The 16,460-nt window shown below is 41.1% G+C and overlaps 1 long non-coding RNA gene across 1 annotated transcript in view; it reads left to right on the forward strand.

The window, feature by feature from the left end:
* Positions 1-15,589, forward strand: part of LOC115571145 (uncharacterized) — a 62,343-nt gene extending 46,754 nt beyond the window's left edge. The window contains exon 3 of the long non-coding RNA XR_003981882.1: positions 15,553-15,589. This is a non-coding gene — a long non-coding RNA (uncharacterized LOC115571145). The remainder of the gene's footprint in view (positions 1-15,552) is intronic.
* Positions 15,590-16,460: the final 871 nt, after the last annotated feature.

Below are 16,460 nucleotides of genomic sequence, written 5' to 3' on the forward strand. Positions count from 1 at the left end.
ATAGATAGAGTGGGTGCTTTGGAACGAACTCACACAAGCACACACTCGTTTGCTTTCCCTCTCTGTTTCCATAGCAGTTCCCGTCTGGCCTTTCTCACTCTCACTCTCTCTTTCTCTGTACAAACACTTCAGAGGTATGGGCAATTTGCATAAAATCTATCCCTGTATAGGTAATTTAATTTTGTGGAAGCAATATAATACTGTGATGGTGTAGAGTTTGTGGAAAATTGACTGAATTATTTTCATACATAGCATAGGGACCAAATTTACAGATAAAAAGACTCCAAAAAACTTCCAATAGTTACAATAGTTATTACTTTACTGTTTTTTTTATTTGACATGGCTGTGGTAAAGGCTCGATTAGCATTAGCCACAAAAAGCTCTGTTAGCTTTCAGCTTGTTCGTTGCTAGCTCTATTTACTCCATTAGCTGGTGGCTCCAGTAGGCGGCTGTGTTTTCACATATAACTGCAGTTTTGCCAACTGTTTAACCTTTACTGTCGTGTGTAGCTATAGCTCCTTTACCTGTTAGCTATTATTTCTGTTGTTTCTGTCAGTTAGCCAAACACACAGCTTGACTCCCCTGCCCACTGGTTGCTAACAGCTAACTAGCTGTCCTCCTGTTGATTACAACACATATTTATTGTTCACAATGTAGCATCAGGGGAAAAAATAGAATGATTGATTAGCTCTCCTGCTAAATAAAACACATGGGTTAGGGAAATTAAAAATTCAAGACATAAGACCCTCTATCTGTCATTCTGATTGTAGGCATACAATACATTTTGTTGGTCAAACCCTGATTGACCAGCAGCATTAGACAGCAAGATAGCAAGATTACCTCCCTAAAATTATTTGTGGTTTTGCAGAAATGTACTTAGTTAACATTTATTCTGGCAATTTGTTTTGCAATTGCCATCTGAAATTACAATTTCTGATTGGCTTGCAGATGTGCCATTGTGGCATTCTTAACTTCACCCACTATTGTCAGTCCACCTTGTTGTGACTTATTGCTTACATATTCTCCAACCCTACAATTCGATACTCTTAATTCATAGCTTCAAAAGGGATCAATACGTTCTTCATTATGCCTTTCAATCCTTTTATAATTCAGGAAACCTGGTTTAGAAACTTGAATTTACCCGCAGAACTTCACAACCCAACCCATCAATAGCCTCACTGTATAATAAAGCAAAAATTAACTTTCTCATGCGTGTGTCAGTATGATATGAAGAACAATGACTGTTAACTGTCCTCAGTATTGATTAAAGGTCAATTTCAAAACATTGTGATGCAAAGTTAAGCAGCTGGAGGTGATATATCCTTCTACAAGGTTGTTCTAACGATGCCATCGTGTCTTGAGAAGATTCTGCTGTATTTGTCACACTGTTTTCACCTTTTTGTGATTAAAGGGCACAAATGGCCCCTAGTCTCTGCAGTGTTTCAGACTACAGTGAGCATGTTCTTGTCATAGTCGAAGTGTTTTACTTTCACTTTTTGATGTGTTTTTCTGCCTCAGAGTGTCACCTTTAAATCAGCCCTACGAAGGACATTCACCATACAGTACTAACAGTGCTTTAATGAGAAAAGGCATTAAACTTTCAGGAGCTGTAACACCTAAAACACTCATACATCAGTTTAATGTGGACAGGTTGGTAATTGTGCTCTGGAGTGATCGATCAAGATCAGCCCGTGAGTTATAATTAGCCCTTTCAGATTGACGTATTGACCATTTATATTGAAGTCCTTTCTTATTGGAGGTTTCCCATCTGCCATCTGTCTTTTTCCTTTATAACTTATTTGGCCTGTAGACTTGGATGACCTCAGATTCACAGATGTGTACGCACCAAAACATCTCACGTGTAGACACAGATGTGGTGTTGGCCTCCAGGTGCTACTCTTCCTGGGGTCATATTCTGGTCAGTGGAGAGGTCAGGTGTCTCTGTAGGTCTCTGTAGTTACACTAGCTGAGAGGATCATCCAAAAGTATCAGTGCAGTGAATTTAAGAATCCCGCATTCATCAGAGGTATTGGTCATGTTATTAATGAGAGGTGTGTTGATATCGATAATTTTGGCCTAAAATTATTCCCAAAAATTAAAGGTGCATTGTGGGCTTTTTCTTACATTCAGTATTACACACCAAAATCAAATCCTTGTTTTCTCATAAAACATTTGCAAAGCTGATTTCTTAAAGGCGTTATTAATGACATTCAGCCATTAATTGTGACATCATATCTCCCCTCTTTCATTGCATTCATGTCACAACACCGCTGTTGTTCAAATCATCTGCGGCCTCAAGTGGTTGCTGGTTTGTTGCACCAGCTAACATTGCTAACGCAAGCTAGTGTGTTAATACTAGCTATTGAAGTTGACGTTGCTAATACTAGCTATCGAAAGTTGACGTTGCTAATGCTAGCTAGCAAACGTTGCTGTTGCAAACACTACATAACGTCAATGTTGCTAACGATAGCAAGTTAATGTTGCTAATGCCTGATGCTAACGTTAACATTCCTAAACCTAGCTAACATTACTGTTGCTCACGCTAGCTAGCTTTTAATATGACCTTTAAATATTAGCACCATTTTGTCTTCATCCTTGTTAGCCTGCTAGCAATCTTCTTCACAGCCTTTGTGTGTTGCTACATACAGTATCTTGGCACTTTACCGACACTTGTAGATCAGTGGAATAGTGAGAAAAAACCAGCAAGAAGGGAATTGCATCACCCACACTCCTCATTCCCACGCATGATAACATACAAAACAGCCGGTACTAGTGGTCAAAACCTCCTACCATGCTGTGTAGCACTGACAGCCATCTCCATAAACCATCTTATTAACTTCTGATACTGTAATAATGTACAAGAGCTGCCTAAGAACACAAGCTTGAGGGAAACAAAGTCTTCACAGTGTGTTTTGCTGAGATCAAGGCTTGACCTTTATTTGAACTTGGCTTGCAAATGTTGTTCTGAGTTAAATTTATTTTATGGGTAAAACTGAGAGAATTGGTGAAATCAGAAAACTACTTCTCGTACAAAGATTCAGGCTCTGGTTGGTCTTGCATTAATTTCTGCAATTACAAATTCATGCACTGTTTTTTAGTGAAACAAGGACTTCTCATGAATATTTGGTTATTTTTATTTCAGCTCTGAGCAGAACAAGAGATGTTTTTAAGCTCTAACAGTCATGTCGAGTGACTCATATGGAAATATGTTGTTATTTGGCAATGGTGGACATATCTCTTCCTCCTGGGCATCAGAGATAAGCTGTATTATTTTACATCTCTCGAGCAGCAGTCGTGTCTTTCCCTTCCTGGTGTCAAGACTCTATTCAGAGAATTTTATACTCCCAATCATTTGATACAGTAAAGTACCTGTCTGACCCAAATGAAGGTGTGATACTTTATGTCCTTCCAGACGTCAGAGAGCAGTGGAGATTGGTTTGCAGAAATATGATGAGGGGACATAAACCGTCCGAACTCACTGCCCTTTTTTTTTCCATACTGCTTTGTGTCCTATAGCTGCGGAACATAGGAATGTTATTTATTCTTCAGCTAAATAACGCCTCAAAGCCAAACTACCCCTTTAAATATTCAGCCTCTTGCAACATAATACCTACACACACAAAATGCTGTAAGAAATGGCTCAGCGGCAGCTCTAATCGGCACTCACACTGGGCACAGACCAGCACCTTTATTGTTATCCTACTGGCTGTGCTGGACGGAAAGTTGACTTTCTCTCTCATGTTATGTTCGGTACATCCACCTAGTTAGATTAGAGTCCACAAGACCGAAAGCGACAGTGACCGGGGGAGATAAGAGCTGCTGTGCCGACTGAAATAAAGCCAACTCATTCCCACCCGACATGGCTGCAGGAAGACATATCAATTCTTACCTGTCATCTTTACCCCAGTACACTGTCTCATTACGATTATCTCTCAAATACACACAGTGCATAAAGGCGCCAGTAAATCAGATCCTCTTCTTTTACAGGTTACAGGCTCTAGTACCATAATGAAACTCAATGATCCATCATCAAAACGGGGTACAATGTCAAGGAGTTCTCTGCAGATACATAGAGAGGATTATATGTGTTCGGTTGTTTTGATTAAGCTGAAGATTATCACAGTCGTACAGCTTTTTAAGCAGAGACCCCTTGCTGCCTCGTCTTGGGTGGTCTCTCATGATGACTTTCTCTGTGTGCCCTACCTCCTGCTTGACGGCCATTGTACAATGCCGACAGAGCACAACGGTAAGACATACACTCCTGAAGAGAGGGCCACAAAACACACTCTGAAGCTTGAAGCTTTTGGCGTCTGCCTCACTCCTTTAAAGAGGCTGTTAAATATGAGTCAGCTGTTGTGCTCAGGACTCCAACAACAGCTTTAATTCCTCTGCCTCCCCCTCCTTCACTTAAAAGGGGGCTTTGTGCCTGTAGGGCCCCCATCAGTTACCTGCTGACAGGCCGAGCATGACTGATGAGCTGCCCGAGGCGTCCCAGTATACTTTGTCAGCTGCTCATAATTTATACATCTTATCTCCGTCAGAACAAAAGACAGAGCGCGGCTTTATGGAAATGAAAACAGAGACTTGTTTAGACTCCAGCATGTGGAGTGAAGTGGAGTGATCCTACTGATAGTTGTTTCTCTCTGCGAGCAAGACGAGCTTGCTTGTCTGGCTCGGAGCTCTCCACACCCGTTCTGTCTGCCCACACCTTGACTCTGTGTGTATGCGTTTGTGTATGCGCATGTGTGTGTGCATGTGTGGTGAGCCTGAGAGGCCATGTGAGGTTGTTCTGGTTGTGCGTCTGGATTAAGGTGGCAGGTGACAAAGACATGAAACACAGGCTTGTTTAAAGAAGGTCATATCCGTTGTAAAATTGGCGGTTAGCTTTCATGCACTAAATTAAATCAGAATGCCACTGAGCATATTGTTGATACTGACGTTTCATCAAATTAATCTTTGTACTGAACCCACTGTGAATCAATACCAACTGTGCAGCTCTTTGCTTCTTTTAACCACCTTTAGTGTCACTGTTTTTGTTTTATTGACTTTGCTGATATATAGCTACCATAAGTAGCTCGACCTTGCTTAGCATATAGGCAAGGAGTAGCTAGAAAACAGCTAGCAGGCAAGTCAACATCAACTGTGCAGCTCTTGCTTCTTTTCGCTGCTTTTAGTGTCATTGTTTTCGTTTTCTTTCTGGAAAGAGTACATGGTTGATTTTCCTGATATATAGCTACCATAAGTAGCAGGAACAGGAAGTAGGGGAAAACAGCTAGCTCAAAAAAAACACAAAAACAATTCTAAATTTGACTATATTTTTTACATGTTACCGTATATCGAATTTGTTTAACCCATTGGGAGCCAGGCTAGCTGTTTCACCCTGCCTCCAGTTTTCATGCTAAGCTAAACTAACCATGTCCTGACTCCAGTTCCATTTAAAAAATATAATTAGTTTCATTTACTGATCATATTTCTGATGTTTTTCACTTATTACAGGCTGGTAGTAGTTTAAGCACCCAAAACATAATCAATATAAAAACGGATCATCTCGCAGCTGACAAAGACGTTTTCCTTTAGATTAAGTGGAGTCCAAAACGAAGCTATAACACGAGTAAATGGGCAAAATTTTTGGACAGAAAAATAACAAAAATGAGATGTAAATGTATCCCTTGGGCTGAATAAGTACGAAAAAAAAATTGCTAAGACGTTAGCTGTAACGACTTTTAAGCAGATGGTATCTCAGGGCCATTTGTCTGTTTGTTTTTGAGCATCACTGCCTCCTGCTGGTTAACAAAACCTGAAATTCCGCTTTGATATAATTCAAACCCAGAAAAAATTTTGCCCGGCTCTTTGTTACAGATAATCTATATTTCCAATCACGACGTATACTAAGATTTAGACGTACTCAGCACTGTATATACTTTGGATATTTAGTTTTTTTGAAACGATTGAAATCGTCTGGAAATGTCTGAAAAAGTGCATTAGCGATACCTTTGATGGGAGTCGATACATCATAATGAATGGGGTATTGATGTGAACCATCTGTAAGACGCTGCGGAGAAAAAGCAATTCATCACTGCCAATGGAACACTTCCCCGCTAAGGGTGGATTTCTCTCCAAATGCTGTGCTTTGGTCTCTGATATAGAGAGTGATTCATTCACTGACTCATCCTCAACTACTTTGTCAGATTCAAATTGTCCTGCCAACTCTCTTTTTGTTTTGGTTTTCTCATGGCCTTGAACAAAACGTGGGATATGCACTTACTTGCAGCAGTTGACGCAGCTGCCAAAACAAGCGACTCATCCTGCTTTTGTTTTGCCTCATCGGTAATGAGTTACTTGGAGTGCAACCATAATAGTCGGCCAATGGTTTTATTGCTAATACATCTAAAACAAAAAAATAGAAATAATCTTTTGCAACATAGACGCTCATTACTGTTTCCTTCCTGACTTTGTTCCTACTTCACAGAACTTCTGCAGAATATATTTCGCTTTATGTAACTGAATTCTCTGTCCTCCCTCCTTCTAAGGTGAGTGCGAATAACAAAGACATCACTCTTGCGCTAAGAGAGCGAGGCGATGAAGGACTGCATTATCCTGCTTCCCTTTTTCCTCCTCCAACACTTCTTTTTGTGTTTTATCTAAGACAGCTCATTATATGCTACTGGAGTGTTCGTACAGTTTCCTGGTTCAGAAGTGTAACAAGCAAGCCAGCTGCAGCTATTAAGCAGAGGAATGAGCAGATATCTAAACTGTTCTGCTGATATCCATATCTTCATGGGGATTCTGTTCGGTGCATTCGGAGCTGGCCGGGCAGTGGATCATTTGCACCCCAGTGACAAGTACATCATCATCCGCCTGTAACCTTAGCTTCCAGAGACGATGCAGGCTTTGTACTCCGCCAGGCTCACTTGGGGATGTTTGGCAGTGTGCTGATAGATATGATTATCCTTAATGTCAGTGCATAGCACCATCCCTGATAACAGATTCTCTCAGTAGAATCCACCCTGCTTATCTCGCTGCTATGTTGTTAGGCAGCGGCTGCCTCTCTGTGTGAGGAGATGCAGCGCAGGCATTCTTTTTTTTGAGTGTTGGTTCAGCTTATAAATTCAAGTAAAATGTTTACAGAATTTGTTCTTGATAAGGATCAAGTCAAAGCAGAATTATTCATGCCTAGTGGCGTAATACCAGCAAGTACAAGACTGACATGCAAAATTACAAACGCAGATTTTCACGTGAGATCAAGAAGAATTTAAAGATATAATATGTAACATTTCCACATTAAAAATGTCTAAAACCTTTCATTTGTTTTATATTTTGTCGAGTTGTGTACTGACTTTACTCCAAATGATCCCAACAATGTTCAAACTAAGAGAAATCAGTAACTTTACTCACCAGTGATTCATTTAGTCACCTGTTGCTATTAATTCCAGGACAGCACCACATGATGAAATTAGTCAGCTAATGTGACTTAACATAATTTGAGTAAAAACCGTCACCTATCTTTTCTGCCATCGTAAATAAATCTGCAAGTTGCTGATCAATACCAGTTATTCAGTAATACATTTGACAGATGCTGAGGCTCCTCTGAGAACCTAATTTACTCCTATTTTTATCCGCTATTAGCAAAACAATCAGCGACACTAAACCGAAAAAAGCTGACAAAACACATTTTACTCCCAACATGACATATAGTGCTACCTGTTCTTTATTTATAATTCTGTTAAATTTTCAGTCCTTTCCTAGGAAACTGATTAAATTCAAAGATTTCTTAATTCCCCTGTACGATAGTTTGCAGCTGTGTTAGCAGGAGACAGTAGACAACCTCACTTGACACTTGTGATGGGGTGGAGGGTGGGTGTTGACGTTGTAGTAGTGGTAAAAGGGGGATGAGGAGGAGGCCCGAAGGGGAGAAGAGGATCCTGTTCAGCTCCACTCAGCAGCCCAGTGATGAGCCTGCAGGAGAGGACTGTGTCTGCAGATTAGAGCCAGGAGATGAGACAGGGGCCTGGAAGGGGTTGAGAAGGGGGGGGTGAGCTGCAGACCTGGGAATGCCAGCTGCCAGACAGTTCACCATGTGCAACACATGTCTCTCAGCACCTACTGTTCGACTATGCAAAGCTCCCTTCACCATTAAGATGACAGAACAGTTCATATCCTGCGCCGGGATGATAGATATGTCATATCTCTGAAAACCCTGTTTGTCTTCCACAGGTGTATGAGCTCTTTTATTCTCCCGGCAGACAGCGCACATGGCACTTTTCGACACTCTTTTTCCCCGATAGTGATTTGGCATGCAGACGGTATCAAAGGGGAAATCTTTCCCATGCAATTATGGCAGAAAATAAAGGTGATGAGGTGTGTCGCACAAAAGAAAGCAAGGGATCAAAGGGCTGGAATGAAAGCTGATTACAATAAAGGGTGAAGCTTCCACCCACTGAATGCCACGATGCGAGTGAGTCAGTGGAGTCAGTAAACAAGCAAAGAACAGCAGTAGCTTATTTATTTAAATGCTTTCATGAGGTTAGGGCCCAAGGTAACGTCTTCCAATTTATTATTGTGTCTGACTGAAGTACAATGATTTAAGCCTAGAGAAATGTAAAATCTTTAGATGTGGGCAACAGGTAATGTTTGGCATTTTCATCAAAACCTGCAAAACTAGTTGCTATTAGCCTCAGCTGTACTCTGCGTTTAGTTGTGATTAGTGAATGTTAGCATACAACCACACTTATATAAGACAATAAACCGGGTAACCATTATTTCCTCTAAACAACAGCATGCTAGAATGTAATTATGAGAATGTTAGCATGCTAATATTAGCAAGAGCAAAAGCACCACTACATCCCCTTAGTGTGGCTGTAGACTCTCAAGGCCATTTCTCACCAAGATGAGTTTTATGTCAAACTAAACGAGGAAAATTATTCTAAATGTTTTGTATTTCTGATCACGATGTTATTCTAACTTGAAAAGTTACAAGGTGTTCACCCACCGTTTGAGAGCACAGATGGAATCAGTCTCATGTGATGGTGGGTAATTTCACCTGGTTTTCAGAAACAGTGGGTAATTGGTAATGAGTGACCGAGCGCAAAGCTGATTCTGTGTTTTTCTTTTTTTTTTATTGCTAATAATGCATGGTTGTTCTCTGTAATCCTCTGCACTTTTCCCCTTTCATCTCGACGATGAGATAAAAAAAAAAAAGGAGATTTGTTGGCCAGGCGGCCCCATGCCATGGTTAGACGGCTCAACTCTCTCAAAGGGATTTATCCACTGTTGTTATGACTAATACTCTGTGGATTACCAGTTAGTGAGAGGTCACCTATCGCTTCTACTTCCTACAAGCGAGACTCGTGGTGCTCGAATTCATTCCCTTGCCCTGGACCGAAAATGCACTACTCGTCAAAGCGGTGAATGACAAGGTGTTGTCGACATGCTACTCCGGATCATTTGCAAAAGTCTGACTTGAAAGCTTTCTCCCTTTTGAGCTGAACTCAAACTTGTCACTTTGTGTAATTCGGAGAAGAAATCCGCAGCTGTTGAAATAATGAATTAGGGTTGATGGACAGAATTATAGCGGGCCGGCTACACAGCCGTCCAATGACACCCCGCTGCTCCCAGACGCTGCTAGTGATTTAGCACCTCACCGGGGCAAAATGAGGGAATTGAATTTATTCACAGGGAGGTGGTGGCTAGCACTGACTCATAGCCTTTACGCAGTGGAGCACGTCCTAATTCATCAACGAGCATGTCCTCCCTAAAAGGGCAGAGGAAGTTCATACTCAGCAAATAGTTACTTATTTATGAGATGAGATTCAGAGATCCAACACTCCTGTTAGGTGGTAACAGACTAACCCTTCCCCCCAAAAAACCTTATGGATGATACATGTTGCGTTAAAATCAATCATGTGCCTGATTCATATCTAAATTTGTTGTTTTTAAGGATTTATGACTTCTCAGGGTGTTGTCACAGCAGAGCATCTGGCCTCTAGTAACCTGCTCAGCCCCCCTTCTCAAAAATAGTAAAGTCCTTAAAGGGTTGATAGGTTTTCGACTGATGCTTAGCAACAGCATTCCTGTGCCTTAAGTAGCAGTAAGCCCCTCACTGCACCCTTTGATGTGGCTGTCAAGGCAGATTTATTTCCTCTTAACACATTGTCTTCTTGTCCACATACATAAAGGGATGAAAGAGAGTGATGTTTACACTTTTTTTGGGGGGTTGTAATTAAATTGTGTTGCTCATGAATTTTCAGGTGATGTGAGGCATGCATGTTGGCGGATCATAGGGGGAGGTCTGACCAAGCAGCTTAATTTGATTTGACCAGCTGACATTTGAAAACAGGCTCTTTTTTAAGGCCAACTTAATATCTATTGTTCATGGTGACCAGGGAGGTTAATGTCTACATTTTGGTTTTGTACAATTGGTTCGTTTCCTGTTTAGGGTTCGAGCGTAAAAAATGTTGATTGGCCGAAATAAACAAATTTAATTCCCTTTTTTAGTTGTTGCTTATTCAGCAGCACTGGTGGACTCGGGCGCAGTGCAGGTGGGAGGGGGCAATCGCCCATCTTCTAAAAACATGCCGCGGAAGTGCCCTCTTGGATGCTCCTATCACAGATAAAACATGATAAAGTCCCCTCTAGGGTGTCTTTCGAGTGGAGAAAACATGGTGAAGTGCTCCCTCTATACTATCAGTATACACAGATTTGGGGAGTAATGGAATACAAGTAACAGGATTATGTAATTAGGATCCAAACAAAAGGTAAATGTTGTCCGGTGTGGTTACAGTTCAGTATTCTGAATACAGAAAACACACTTGTTATAAATATTAAATGAAAGTATTGAATTTTCTCTACTCTTATTTGCATATGTTTTGCTTTGAGGTATTGTGATGCTGTGGATTATGTTACTGGCTGTATTGTGTAACAAGTAATTAATAACTGTATCGAAGAACATTTTTAAAGCAAATCTTCCAAACCCTCTGAATATATCATGATTTTCTGCGCACTGCCCCTCAAACATCCACTGTTCAGCAGACTTTCTCCTGACATGACATTGTTTTCCTAACAGTCATCCTGTGAAGTAAATGATAGCTGTGCACGTCCTCCTCAGTTACACACTTCCCCCTTCCTTTCAAACACTCACTCACTACCTGCTAGCTGACATGTGTCTTTACAGGAACTTACAGCAATGCTACCAAGGCCCCCGCTGTGAGTAAGGCTTCTTGTAAAGCCACACTTGACGTCTGCTTGGCCTACCTCCATGCTGCTCATCTCCACGAGCTCTGACTAACCCCTCCGTGTGCTCTCATCACTCTCACATGGGAATGGGGCAGCTGGAGAAGTGCTTGTTCTTTGTGTTTTGTCAGACAGCCCGCTATGTCCTCAGCCACATGTCTGCGGAAGAGATGTCCGAGCGTGGCAGCGCACCAGGAGTTTCCCTAGAGGGAGCACGTAGAATCAAACCCTGTGTCCTCGTCTTTGACTGTGGGCTAAATGTGAGGCCAGAATAAAGTGACTTAGTGCCAGTTTGGTTTCAGGAAGGAGTTTAGAGTAAAAACAAACGATAAAGCAGGGTATGCTTCAGGGCGTGGCTACCTTGTGATCGACAAGTCACTACCACAGAGTCAGATCCAATCAGGACATCCTCCTCAGCTCCACCCTCGGGTCCAAGTTTGGGCACTTGTGGCCTCAGAATACCAATATGCATCAGCAGCCATGCCAAAGTTGGGGCTTCAAAACGGCAGTCCAAAACCAAAGGTTGACGTCACAGTGGGTTTGAACTTGGTTAAACCCAAAATGTCTTGGAATGAGACACTTACTAAACCTTGTTGTTATTAGCTTGTTAGGAATGTTTCATGATTCTGTCCACCTGGTGATGTAAGGTCAATATTCATTCTCCTTATAGCTCTGGGTTTATCCAACCCTTAACAAAATATGCTGCACTGAAACTGTTCCAACAGCCCATTATTCCTTTTCCCTACATCATGATATTTTTTACCCCCCACTGATATATCATGAACATCCACCCCTTCCTTTCCTTTGATTGACATTTATTTCTAATCCTGACCGTCTAACCAGCTCTCTCACCCAAAGCCAGCACTGAACACTAGCAACACTACAAAGGGACACCGGGCAGGGCCACTTCTACCACTTTCAGATAGTCGACATTTTTCTCCATGTAGCGAGGTGCTAACTTAGTCCGTCTGTTGTTAGGTTACAGTGGAGGTTTTTGAAACAAATTCAGGTCAAGGACCCGTAAACTGACCCAAATAATGCTACGGATCTGTAATTAATATTCTTGTCAATATGAATATATGACAAAAAGTAATATATTCTGTCATTGTTTCACTTATGGATGAGATTATAGTGAAAATAAATTCTGCAAACCCTCTGGATCCCCTTTAATGAGAACCACTGGCCTACAGAGATTTATGACGGACATTAGGTTGATAAGAGCGGAGAGCCAAAAGATACAGCTTTGTGCCATAAAACCAAAGCCATGAACTGAAAGAGACTAAAAAATTTGTGTTTGTCCCTCCCAGGTTCACATTATATACAGCCATTTGATTAAACGTTGATGCTCAATTTGTTTGACATTTAAAGACACACCTCAGCCCACATGGATAATTTGTCTCTCTCAGGACTCTTCACATAAACTTGTTCCAAATGAAATCCAAATTGATCCAGTCACATAAGTTATTACCATTCTGAAGACAATCACGAGTCAGTCCTCTTCATAACTTGAATAAAAGCTCTTTTCACTTTTTTATTTATGTCAATGGAACTTTGGATTCTCTAGTGACTCAAACAGCCAGGGGGGCTGTTGAGAGGGATGATTCAGAGGGCCCACAGCTGGACAGGGGCCCCAGGACATGCCGAATGTATATATTTACTGAGTCAGAGCTGCTATTGAGCTAGAGATAACAGGTTTGGTTCTTATCTTTGCATCTCTACAGGCAGCCTCTGAAATGATATCTACTGCACAAAAGCATGTGTATAGTGTTTCACTCATCTTCATTGTTAGCACCACAGAATCCTAGTTTGCGGTTCAGGTCATCAGATACAGTTTGTTATTCACATCGTCTTCTCCTGCTCCCAGGAGCCCCTTCAAGTTTGAAACACTATCACATATTTTACTGACAGACAATCTTTTTCCCAAATCCAAAGCCTTGATATATCACTGTGAGAATTTCTCTTTCTGCAGTGAAATGGTTTCTTCATTCTCTCTGATAATAACTTTGATCGCTGACAGCGAGTTGAGCCTGGCCACCGGAATTTCTGTGAAATTCGAGGATGTGCTCTCTGCATGCGAAGTGCGGGGAAATACATCAGTTTATTAAGACATGAAGGAAACGAGAGGAAGACTAGACAGATGGGTGACACTAAGGTAGAGGTGTTGTTGCAGTGGTTGGAGGTTTGCATTTACAGCTCTGAGTGACATTTTCAGTGTTTGTTACCTTGCAGAACAACGCAACTAATGTATACATCAAGTATTTCTCCAAGATATAGTAGATGTCCTGAAGACCTGACAAATGTGTTGAATAGATTTCCATCAAGAAGGAAAAAATGACATTGTTTCCATCCATGCCTGTGAGTTAGCATTCTTCTACGTTGCTCATGTATATGGTTCTTTTTTGTGTTACTGCTACCAACTGCCTGTTACTGAACGACATGGATGGGAGCGTGTTGGTGTCACCTTCATGCATCTGCAGTATACGCAAACACAAGAACCCAATTATCAAAAAATGACTTAGTCTGGACTCTAGAGCAGCAGGAACAAGCTATAAACACAACAGCAAAGCTGTTAGCAAACACTTGAACAAACAGGAAGTTAGCTTTGGCAGCCGGATTAAAGTCCTGTACCCCCTCTCTTTAAAGGTGGTATTGACAACGTTAAGCCGCTAAATGTGGACTTCCATCGCCCCCCTTCCACGTCACAACACAGCTGTTGTTTGAATCATATGCTTACTTTACTAACGCTAGCTGGCAAACATTAACATTGCTAACACTAGCTAGCTAACATTATCATGGTCACACAAAGTCTCTTGGAAGCTGTGTGGAGTTGAAGGGCTCTGCAGACTCAGGTGGATTATTTGTGAGACTCCAGATGTTAAGAATGAAAAGATTTTCAACAAATTTCAGCATTTCAGAGAATTTCGCGAGAAGCTATAACCTTGAAATATCCTGCCTTAGGCTGTATTTATACGTGCTTTCGGCAGCAAGAAGCAATATGCACATTAACAGCACGGGCAGTGAAGGGCCAGTATACGGAAGTGACACAGTCAGGGTTCAGTAATAAGAAAGTGGGCAGCAGCGTTCAAACACGGACTGGGTTCTTTGCTGTGCCATCTAGTGGTATCCTCCAGTAACACGCTTTGTATCTCGACAAGTATAAGAGCAACTTCCACAACGCAGCCATTTGTTTACACACACCTGGTTAAAAGTCAAGTATATCTCACAGCCAGAAAAACAAAATTAATGAATGTTTTCATGTGAGATGTTTTTTCTAATTTACCCCTACTTCCCTTGGCCTTCTTTCAAGTTTGCCACTCAGTGTAGCCCCATTCTAAAAAACCTGTTTCCTTTGCATTTTATTGGAGCCAAAAGAAACAAGTCTAACTCAGCAGAGAGTGCTTTTCTGCCACGGAGAAATGTTTGCTTAACTAAAACTTCAATCTGTGATGATTCACTGCTAAATCTCCAAAGGGACGACAGCAGCAGAAGACAGTCTTGTATCTTTCAGTGCGATACTTTGGTAAACAACATGCCGCAGCTCAGCGGGACTGTCTTCACAGCGGGGCTTTGTTGTAGACCTCAGCATAATAAAAGCTCTTGTTTGGAGATGTGAACGCCTAGTTTTCACTTTGGACATCCCCAGTAATTTCTCACCACTAACAAAGCTGCCTGCTGCCTTCTGTGCTGAGTAGAGCCTGAGATTTAGATCTAAAGGCCTTATTTGAAAGTGCTGGTCATGCATGCAAACAAGGGGGTGCTATGAAACCATGTCCTTTGTCTGACACACAATAGCATTTCAACCACTGGGGAACAGCTTGGATCTCCATAGAACTGGCATTACTTTCATGTCAAGTGACACTGAAGGCAATAGAGTGACCAACTTCTCAAAAAAAAAAAGCCTCCACACATTCAGCTCGTACGCACTCCCTTTCTCTCCCCCGGTCTTTCAGAATTGCTGGATTGGGACATTATTTCATATTCTTTTAAAGTGGTGCCAAGCTGTTCTCGCAGCAGCAGCTTTGATCAAGACTATCATTTGTAGAGTATATGCTAACGGCTAAGACTTGACTGGTAGAGCTCAGCCCAGTCGATGGCCACAGTAATCACTTGTGTTTAACACAACAAGACAAACAAAAAGTGGGATATTGTCTCTGTTTTGTTCTTTGTTTACACAATTCCACTCCTGGCTTTTTATTATAAGACATAAGATACATTTCTGACACCACCGTGTGCCATACGAGCAGTTTGTTTTGACACGTCAGCTGTTGGGTTCATCACTTTGATTTAACTCGCTGACGTGTGTTTCGTATCTGTCTCTTACAGGAGAGCGTTATCATGCATCTTTCAGCGCAGTTTTCAGGTAGAGTAGTTTGATTTCTCATCATCTGTTTTGGATTTTAGTTACCCGATTCGAAGAGATAAATCATTCAACACACACAGAGAGGAAGTCTTAAAAGGGCACCATGTAGTTTTAGAGACGAAATTCAATCTCAGAATTTTGATGTTTACAATATTGCAGAGGTAATGATACAAACTCAGAGTATTTATTTTTAGTTTAAACTAAATAAAGCTGTTTTCAAAGGAAAATAAGGTCCCCAGAACACAAATATAAACAAAGTAAAACAATATGAAACTGTGTCATCCTTTAGGGTCAGTTTGTTTATTCAATTTATTCAGTCATGAAAACAAAGATGAGGAATAGTTATAAAAAAAAAATCAATCAATGAAGATCTTTCTCTTGTGACTTCCTCAAAACTACATAGTGCACCTTTAAGATTGAACCTATTATCAATTAATGTGCATTATGTAAGAACTTGCCACTTGTTGAACTCAGCAGAGTAGCTAACGCTGCTAATTGTATTCTTTGCATGACTTTAGCTACTCTTAGCTTGTGAGCTCACATCGCTCAAGACCTTTGAGCCGCCGGGAAAAAAGAGATTTTCAGGACTGGCTAGCTGATTAGCATGCTAACTTCAGTCTCAACAACACAAAACATCGACGTCTTCGACATCGAATGTGAGTGCAACATGGACGGCAAAAAGTTGTTTGGCTTTTTTTTTAAACGCTCACAGTTTATCAGCATCATAAATGACAAAGAAAGGCTGCAGATCTTGAAATTTCAGAAGCTGCAACCAGCAAATGTTTGACAATTTTGCCTGAAAAACGACTGAAGTATTAATCAGTTATTTAAAGTAGCTGAAGTTTATTTTGCTTTTCTATCGACTAAATGA

Source organism: Sparus aurata, chromosome 20, assembly GCF_900880675.1.
Source record: "Sparus aurata chromosome 20, fSpaAur1.1, whole genome shotgun sequence".
In the NCBI taxonomy this organism is placed as follows: Eukaryota; Metazoa; Chordata; class Actinopteri; order Spariformes; family Sparidae; genus Sparus; species Sparus aurata.